The sequence below is a fragment of the Pseudorasbora parva genome, chromosome 18 (genome assembly GCF_024679245.1).
Source record: "Pseudorasbora parva isolate DD20220531a chromosome 18, ASM2467924v1, whole genome shotgun sequence".
In the NCBI taxonomy this organism is placed as follows: domain Eukaryota; kingdom Metazoa; phylum Chordata; class Actinopteri; order Cypriniformes; family Gobionidae; genus Pseudorasbora; species Pseudorasbora parva.
The window spans coordinates 5,249,647-5,259,510 of record NC_090189.1 but is presented as its reverse complement, the minus strand read 5'-3'; the positions used below and the strand labels follow the sequence as shown (position 1 = coordinate 5,259,510).

The window sequence follows — 9,864 nt, the reverse complement described above, 5'->3', positions numbered from 1 at the left end:
AGTCCAAAAATGATCAGTACTTTTGCAGTTGGTTCTGTTCGAGGTCGGATCACGTCTCACCACAAAATAACCGCTCCAGAGTTCGTTTGAAAGCAAATCGAGACCACCTCTTCAAGGAGGTCTCAGTACGCTTGTTTGGTCCGCTTTCGGTGCGCACCCGAGTGCGATTGCTGCTTTCAGACCTGACCAAACGAACCGCACCAAAGAGGGAAACGAACTCTAGTACGATTCAACCGAACTAAATGAGGCAGGTGTGAAAGCACCCTAAAACTGAAGACTCTTCTGAGATATGAAGGATCAACTCTACTCTATAGGTACTCAGGATTATGACCTCTTTAAACATGCCTAGTTTACTTTTTCAGCTGTACAATGTAGCAGTGTGTGACAACTGGCACATAAAAATCAGTTCCAAGTCATATACAGACAAATCAACCTGCTGTGAAGGCACTGTGAGGAGGGGGACTTTTCCAGTGCATCTGTCTGCCCCGTCCCACCGGTACTCCTGATGACTACTCCATCCCTCATCATCCCAAAAGATCTGTGATTGGACCATCTCAACCAGTGCTAAAAACAGTGAACGCCTCGCCTGGTGTGCTTCTGCTTCAGTGTTTGCATTGACTTAACACACACACAAACGTATAGTTAACATAGGATAACCATTGGTCCAGGCAACTTTTCGCAATCCCGGTGAGTCAAAAACAGCGTTCCTAACTTTCACTTCAGAAGATGAAAATTGATGCTGACGTTTGTTTCTTCTTGGTTTAATCAATATTTTTTTCTAAAGAACCATTTACTTATATTTACTCACAGCACAGTTAAGAGGATAAGCACTGTTTGTTTCTTTATAAAGGGGAATGTGATGTGCTTGTTATTTTTGTCTGTAAATAATTGCTTGACAGACTTCTCTAATGATCAGAGCTTATTCATTTTACAGAACAGAAAATCTACAAATGCCATTGTCCTTTGTTGTTTCATGTAGCCAGGCGTGTGATTTTGGGGGCAGGGACTCAAGTGGAAAAAAGGACACTTCTCATAATTATTGATTAGATTTTTTTTTTTTTTTTTTAACAAAATGTTAAATATATTAACACAACTTTTGCTTCCTTATGAATATATATGAATTCCCTCACTCTCACGCAATTGTTTCATATTCAACAGATTTCTACAAAATAATCAGTTCACACAGAAACCATGGTCTTCTTTAGTATTTACTCGGTTTATCACAAGAGCAATTGTGGTCAATTTGGGGATTTTGGTATATTTTGTTTTAGTCATCTTTAACTCTAATGGAAAGAACTTCTAAAATCCACATTTAGATGGTGTTTTTTACCGCCCTGTGCGCATCTGTACATTTCTTCTAAATTAACCAAAACAACCTAATCTGCATATTAATCAACATTGCAGGGGAAAAGACACATTCATAAATAAAATACAACCCCAAATCAGAAAAAGTTGGGACAGTATGGAATGTGCAAATAAAATAAAAAAGAAGTGATTTCTAAAATTACTTTGACTTGAATTTCATTGCAGACAATATGAACACAAAATAATTCATGTTTTGTCTGGTCAACTTCATGTCATTTGTAAATATGCATCCTTTCCTGTCATTCAGACCTGCAACACATTTCAGAAAAAGTTGGGACAGTAAAGCATTTACCACTTTGTAATGTTGCCATTCCTTTTCACAACACTTAAAAGACGTTTAGGGACTGAAGACACCAAGTGATGAAGTGTTTCAGTGTAATTTTATCCCATTCTTCCTGCAAACATGTCTTAAGGTGGGTTTTGCGCTTCAAAATGCGCCACACATTCTCTATTGGAGACAGGTCGGGACTGCAGGCAGGCCAGTCAAGTACCCGTACCCTCTTCCTCCGCAGCCAGGACTTTGTAATGTGTGCAGAATGTGGTTTTGCATTGTCTTGTTGAAATATGCATGGACGTCCCTGGAAAAGATATCTTCTTGAAGGCAGCATATTATGCTCCAAAATCTCTATGTACTTTTCAGCATTAATGGTGCCTTCACAGAAGTGCAAGTTACCTTTGCCAAGGGCACTGACACAACCCCATACCATGACAGACCCTGGCTTTTGGACTTTTTGCTGGTAACAGTCTGAATGATCCTTTTCTTCTTTGGTCCGGAGCACACGGCGTCCATTCCTCCCAAAAAATACCTGAAATACTGATTCATCTGACCACAGTACACATTTCCACTCTGTGATGGTCCTTCTTAGATGCCTCCGAGCCCAGAGAAGTCGACGGCGCTTCTGGACACTGTTAACATAAGGCTTCCTTTTGGCACAGTACAGTTTTAACTGGCATTTGTGGATGTAACTACGTATTGTGGTACTTGACAAAGGTTTGCCAAAGAGCCCATGTGGTGATATCGCTTATAGATGAATGACGATTCTTGATGCAGTGCCGCCTGAGGGATCGGAGATCACGGTTGTTCAGCTTAGGCTTGCAGCCTTGTCCTTTACGCACTGAAATTCCTCCAGATTCCTTGAATCTTGTAATTATGTTATGCACTGTTGAATGTGAAATATCCAAATCTCTTCCTATCTTTCTTTGAGGAACATCGTTTTTAAACATTTCAATAATTTTCTCACGTATTTGTTGGCAAACTGGCGATCCTCGGCCCATCTTTGCTCCTAAAGGATTAGATCTTTCTTGGATGCTGCTTTTGTACCAAATCATAATTTCCATCACCTGTTGACATCACCTGTTTCAAATCACATCATTATTTAACCCTTTTACCTCATTACTAGCCCTAAATTGCTCCTGTCCCAACTTTTTTTGAAATGTGTTGCAGGTCTGAATGACAGGAAAGGATGCATATTTACAAATGACATGAAGTTGACCAGACAAAACATGAAATATTTTGTGTTCATATTGTCTGCAATGAAATACAAGTCAAAGTAAATTTATAAATCACTACTTTCTTTTTTTATTTGCGTTTTCCAAACTGTCCCAACTTTTTCTGATTTGGGGTTGTAGATAAAGCATATCACCACAGAACTCCCCCAGTTAATGAATGACATGATGTAAGTCATTAACTGGTGAAGTTCTGTGGTCTTTTTGTTCATCAGCAATCACCTGCACACAAGCCAGAAAAAACACCACTGGGATAGGAGTTAAGAGGAGCTGCGGAGCGAAGGCGAGCATCACAACTTGACATATTCTAATCATATATTAATCTATATTATCTGTGCATGCACATGCCTGATTAATAGCAAAATAAAGTTGCATAGCATGGTAGTTAAAAGTAAAACCATGCTTCTCATTATGGTTTATATATATATATATATATATATATAAAGAAAAACATTTTCTATAGGCTATGGGTCCGAGTTGCCTTCTTCCCATAATGCATCCTGGGGCCATGTGTTCCCCAGGTAAACGACGCACACACACACACCCGGCCATCCAATTGATGTAAAAGAAAACGTGAATCATTAGACCAGGCCACCTTCTTCCTTTACTCTGTGGTCCAGTTCTGATGCTCACGTGCCACTGTTGCTGCTTTCGGCGGGGTCAGGGGTCAGCATTGGCACCCTGACTGGTCTGTGGCTATGTAGCCCCATACACAACAAACTGAGATGCTCTGTGTATTCTGACACCTTTCTATCAGAACCAGCATTAACTTCTGGAGCAATCTGAGCTACAGTAGCTCGTCTGTTTGATCAGACACGGGCCAGCCTTCGCTCCCCACGTGCATCAATAAGCCTTGGCCGCCCATGACCCTGTCAACGGTCCTTACACTTGCCCATTTGTCCTGTTCTAACACATCAACTTCGAGGACAAAATGTTCACTTGCTCCTAATTTCTCCCAGCCACTAACAGGTGCCGTGATGAAGAGATAATCAGTGTTTTTCACTTCACCTGTCGATGGTCATAATGTATATGTCTGATCTGTATTTATCTTTTGGTTAATTATCTGTAAAGCCGAGACACTAGTCTTTTGTTCATCACCATTCACCTGCACACAAGCCAAGAAAAACACTAGGAGTTGGGAGGGTCTGCTGCCTTCCTGTCTGTGTGCCAGACATCAAAAAGCCCACTAAACCCTCATCAGTTAAAAAGGAAGGCTAGATGAGGCTTACCCGTATGGTTGCTGTGAGTCTTTATCTCCCTTTGGATGTTGCGAGAGCCCTCCCGGTCAGGCATATGTTTTCTCTTTCTCTGTCTGGCTAGGCTAATTAATACACTTATTTTATATACGTATGCCCCTGAGGAATTCCCATCTCCTGACCTGATATTTTTATTCTTTTATTCAATATATTTGTTTGACAGGGAAGCTGTACACAAACAGTAATATATATAATTTGTTACAGATTTGGCCCAACACCCAGAAAAAAAATGGGAGGAGCAAGTGTAAGTCATGTATTTTTAATTTAAATGTTTGACACAGCTAACATTTGGAGCTTAAAATGCAATTGTTATTTTGATTGCTTATTAATTGTACTTTTTCAATTTGGTACTTTAAATTTATATTTGTTCATTTAGCAGATGCTCTATCTGTGTAAAAATGTCAGAGATCATCACTGACAAATTATTTTAAAAACTGACTCAGTGAAAGGCAAAACACTTTCACAAAATAACTGGAATGTTTCAGAACAGTTAAAACATGCCATGTGAGGAATAGACATTTGATAGAAATTTGAACATCTGGCAGAATGTGAAGCTGTGATTCCATAGTGATGCTAATTTGGGGAGGTTGTTGCCAGATTTAGTTACTATCTAGATGCAGGTGAGATGACTTACTGCTGAAAAGGGCAAAAGACCCAGAGTACTGGGGTGCAGAGTACATTGCACCCCATATTTACAGAAAAACACTGAAATGTTGACATTTTTGCAGATTAATTAAAAAAGAAAAATTGAAATATCAAATGGTATTCAGACCCTATGCTCAGTATTTAGTAGAAGCACCCTTTTGATCTAATACAGCCATGAGTCTTTTTGGGAAAGATGCAACAAGTTTTTATTTGGGGATCCTCTGCCATTCCTCCTTGCAGATCCTCTCCAGTTCTGTCAGGTTGGATGGTAAACGTTGGTGGACAGCCATTTTCAGGTCTCTCCAGAGATGCTCAATTGGGTTTAAGTCAGGGCTCTGGCTGGGCCATTCAAGAACAGTCCCAGAGTTGTTGTGAAGCCACTCCTTTGTAATTTTAGCTGTATGTTTAGGGTCATTGTCTTGTTGGAAGGTGAACCTTCATCCCATTCTGAGCTCGTGAGCACTCTGGAGAAGGTTTTCATCCAGGATATCCCTGTACTTTGCCAAATTCATTTTTCCCTCGATTGCAACCAGTCGTCCTGTCCCTGCAGCTGAAAAACTCCCCCACAGCATTATGCTGCCACCACCATGCTTCACTGTTGGAACTGTATTGGACAGTCTTTGTATTTTTCTCCACACATACTGCTTAGAATTAAAGGGATAGTTCACCCAAAAATTCTGTCATAACTCACCCCCATGTTGTTCCAAACCTGTATGAGTTTCTTTCTTCTCCTGAACACAAAATAAGATATTTTGAAGAATGATTGTAACTAAGCAGCTATAACAACCATTCACTACCATAGTAGGGGGAAAATATTATGGAAGTATTAACCATAGTAACAAAAGGGTAAACCGCATGATTAAAGATACGCTCCACTTTAAAAAAAAAATTGGCTCAATTTCAAACTCCCCTAGAGTAAAACAGTTGAGTTTCACCGTTTTCAAATCCATTCAGCTGATCTCTGGGTCTGGCGGAAGCTTTTTTAGATAAAATAAAAATGACCAAAGAGTTCTGAGTCATTTAAACCTTGACTCTTCTGTAGTTACATCATGTACTAAGACCGACATGATCTAATCTAGACCTAAATCTAGACCTATATGGTCCGGAACTATCTTCTCATTCCTGCGTAATAATCAGGGAACTTTGCTGCCATACCATGAGTGCAGCAGCACTATGACATTACAGTGCCTGAAGTGTAACTTGGATAGAGATAAGTATAGAAATGGCTACTGTTTGGGCTTTTGTGCACAGACAACATCTTAAACCCTTTTTTTATGCTAAGGTATCGCATCGATAGATGTCTGAAACACTCATGTATTTATGCCCATCTCTGAATCGAAGGGGATTCTCTCCTAATGCGGTTGTCACTCCTGAAACTTATCAGTGTGTCTGTGGTTACAGTGTTCCTCTGAACAGATACAGTGATACTCTGAACTCACTCTTCATTTACAGTGGATAGCCCTAAAAATTTATACAAATGCTAAATAATCAATGAGAATTAAGCCAAGTTAAAAAAGAAAGGTTGTAACAATACAATCTTATCGTCACAACATACAGTCAAGTGAGCTAGAGGGAGAAATGGATAGAAGAGCGGTGGAACTGGATAAAAGAGAGGTGGAACTGGACAAAAGAGCGAAGGAACTGGGGAAGAGGGCTGAAACAAGGACTCCGGTGCGCCGCAACAGCCAAGAATTGGAGATGCTTAAAAGTAAGAGTTATTGTATTGATTCACATTTTGATTGATGCATATGATGACAGAGCATAAGGGAATAATCATAATTTCATAATCTCAGTATAAGCAAAAACAAAAATCCAAAAAAACAAAATAATAAGCAAATACATTTGCTTAATAAAACAATGGCTCTGCAATTGCTCAACACTAGCCTGACAAGCCAGACCCACATCAAGATGTTTGGTCTGGAAACTCACCATTGACAGCTCAATCCGAGGGGCGGGATAAACGGTTGTCTTTCAAACTCCCTCTGCACCCGATAGGATAGCGCTACAACCAACCAGAGCAACGAAGGTGAAGCAGAGCTCGTTGATAGATTAAACATTCGCCGTATCCGGTCAGCAAAACTCCGAACACATCTTCCCTTTTTAAGAATGACTTCAGTGCCGTTCTTTGTTCTTTTCTCAGAGAAAAGCTTAACTCCAAGTCTTCCAGAGTCGCGGTCAAAGCTGATTCGAAAGACCGCCGTTCGCCAGTTTCTGTGTTTACGAGAAGCACGCAAACGCAACTCGGCCGTCATTATGTTAAGCCCCGCCCACCGAGTCTATACACGATGTGATTGGCCTGACCAGAGTTTGGCGATTACAGCTCAGAAGGGTATTGAGAGTTGCTAGACGACATTCGCGGACAGATTAGGTTTGCTGCCGCTAGGGTGCATCTAGATTTCTAGGCTAGCTCAGCACTGTAAAAAAAATAATTAATGTCTCCAATTGAAAATGTTCTAGTGACTTATCACATCAAAAATTTTCAGTTGGCCAAATTGAATTGCTGTGAATTGATGGAATTTAATTCACAGAAATTCAATTTAACCAACTAAAAAAAATTTCAATTTTTTTACAGTGAGTATTAGAAAGTGAAATTATACTTAAATCTTTATCAAAAATATGGGAAAACAGAAGATATGTTCTTGATGCATGGAGACCGTAAAAACTGTAATAAACTGATAAACGGACTGACGGTAGAGCCCGTGACCTGTAGCATCATCTGATGGAGCAAAAAAAGAACTTACATTTTACGTTTATGCTTTTTTTTGATAAAGCATCATCTTAAATGTTTATCATCAGCGGCAATTTTATTGTGCAATTCAAAAACAATGATTGTTTGTTTGCTGCTCTTAGATTGCGGTTGCTGGTTCGTTCGAACGGTAACACAGAGCGAAGAGGAACCGATTACCAGCTGTCCAGATTCAGGTTTCCTTCTGAGTTCTTCTTTCTTTGTTTTTGAGTTCATACATCTGTTTGTGTTTTTAATGATCTGCTTGTTTGCGCTCATCTGTCTCTCCTTATTGCTTGATTTCTGTGATCTATCGATGCTTTTTTATCTCACATGTTTTTTTCTCTGCCCAGTTTGCTCTGTGTTTAAAAGTTGCGCTCCAGAGTCCATTGATCTCGGACAGTTCTTCTGCTGCTGACCATCTGGACTGTTACTGGTGCTGGAGTTTGGAGGGGTTACCGTTCGCCTCTCTGGACTGTTTTGTTCCAGTGAACGCCTGCCTGTTTCCGATCCCCTGTTGGGATTTCCCTGTTGGTTTTGTTTACCCCTCGCCTGACCATCCTGTCTGTCTGAGATTGATCCTGTCTTGTAATTGTAAAAACACATCAGACGGTGCTAAACAACATCAGAGGTGGAGGGGAATTTGAGTTTGTAATGATTTGGGGGTTTATAGTGGGGATAATCATTTTGGGATTTTGGGATTAATAGGGATGGGAATCTTTAGGCACATCACAATCTGATCCAATGATACTGGGAGTCCCAATCCGATTTCAAAACTATTCTTAATCTAGTTTTTAAGTATGGTTTACCCTTATTAATCTTATTAATACATGTTAAAATCTTTTTTTCTTTTATTTGAGTAAGTACTTCAGTAATTCAATTAAAACAAATGTATGTTAAGAAATTTAAATATATAAACCAATACAGCTTTAACACAAAAAAGCTATTAGTAATTAATAAAGAGGAATAAAAAAAATTAATTGCAAGCAATAAACAAAGAGTGCTTTCAGTCTGTAAGAGTATGCTGTGGAAGTTTTGTCTCTTTCTCATCTTTAGCTTTGTTTAATTATTATGATGGCGTCATAGACAGCGGGAGATCCGATAAGCGGCATTCACACCAATGCACAGGTCTCTTTTGAAATATGTTGTGGTTTGTTCTGTCTGTTTAATCCCTTAAAGTCACCATGAAATTTTGATTTTTAGAATTGATACGTTAACCTAATTGTTATTTATAAGCTAGTGTCCTCTAGACTGGGTAAACCCAGCCTGATCTGCCGGAGATTTGATGTCGCCCGGCAGCTCAGTCTGGAAACATGTACATTCTTTTCTTCTGCTTCTGTTACACTTTTGAGGGAACCAATCACAGACGGGCTTATCCACCATTGGTGGGTTTAACACGATGACAGATAGAGAAGCAATGGCTCATTGCCTGTTGATCACTCCTCTTGTGGTCGGATTGGTTGAAGGACTATCCAATTGTGTAAAGAGTCATTTGAATAATGCTCGTTGATCACGCCTCTTGTGCTGTAGAATACACAGAGCAGACTCCCCAGACCAATGTTCAATCTTAAACTGAGCTCGGTCTGGTGATAGCCAGACAAAGTGTCCTCCAAAACAATGACAAAATTCATATTAAGAAGCATTCATAACTTACAGTTTCTCACTTACACCAATATGTATCATAGATTTTGATGACAATACTCTGCAATTCAGCTTCTCATCAGATTTTCTGTCCAATCAAATGCTCTCTAGAATCTGAAGCCCCGCCCCCTACATTATAAATAAACGCTGAAGCTGCGTCTGAAATCAGTCACTTGTTCACTCATTTACTGTTTTCTACATGGTTAAGGGCACATAGTGCACTATATAGGGGATAGGGAACGATTCAATCAGTATGTGAGTTTGTTAATACTGAGTGAGGTGAAGTCACATGTTGTTAAGTGACAGCGTTCAGGAGTCTGATGGCCTGTGGGAAGAAACTCCTCCTGAGTCTCTCAGTTTTGGCCATCAGGCTACGGAAGCGCTTACCAGAAGGCAGTGAAGTGCTGCAGCTCCGGTCCACAATCTATCCAGAATTGTTGAAGAATCTTGATGCATCGCTTTTTCAGTCTCTCCCACCCCGTACAGCATCTTAAAACATCAACCTGGGCCCTAGACACACTCTCCACTTCTTCTTTGTCATGGATGTCCACTCACACTTCTATGTATGACCTGAACCATTTAAGGAAAATCCCAGAAATCCCCACCAAGTTTTCCAGCTTGTCCAGAAGTATGTTGTGATTGACAGTGTCGAATGCAGCACTGAGATCAAGTAGCACCAGCATTATGTATCTGTAGTAAGGCAAATATAATTTATATAATCTTTAT

At 39.9% G+C, this 9,864-nt stretch overlaps 1 long non-coding RNA gene across 2 annotated transcripts; it reads left to right on the top strand.

Annotated features, from left to right (window-relative positions):
• Positions 1-518: 518 nt before the first annotated feature.
• On the top strand, positions 519-8,509 carry LOC137046514 (uncharacterized). Of its 2 annotated transcripts, XR_010898976.1 has the most exons (5): positions 519-687; positions 4,332-4,371; positions 6,330-6,480; positions 7,623-7,694; positions 7,851-8,509. It is a non-coding gene; the product is annotated as an uncharacterized lncRNA (long non-coding RNA). The 2 variants fall into 2 exon arrangements; XR_010898977.1 differs by lacking the exon at positions 4,332-4,371 and having other exon boundaries at positions 528-687.
• Positions 8,510-9,864: the final 1,355 nt, after the last annotated feature.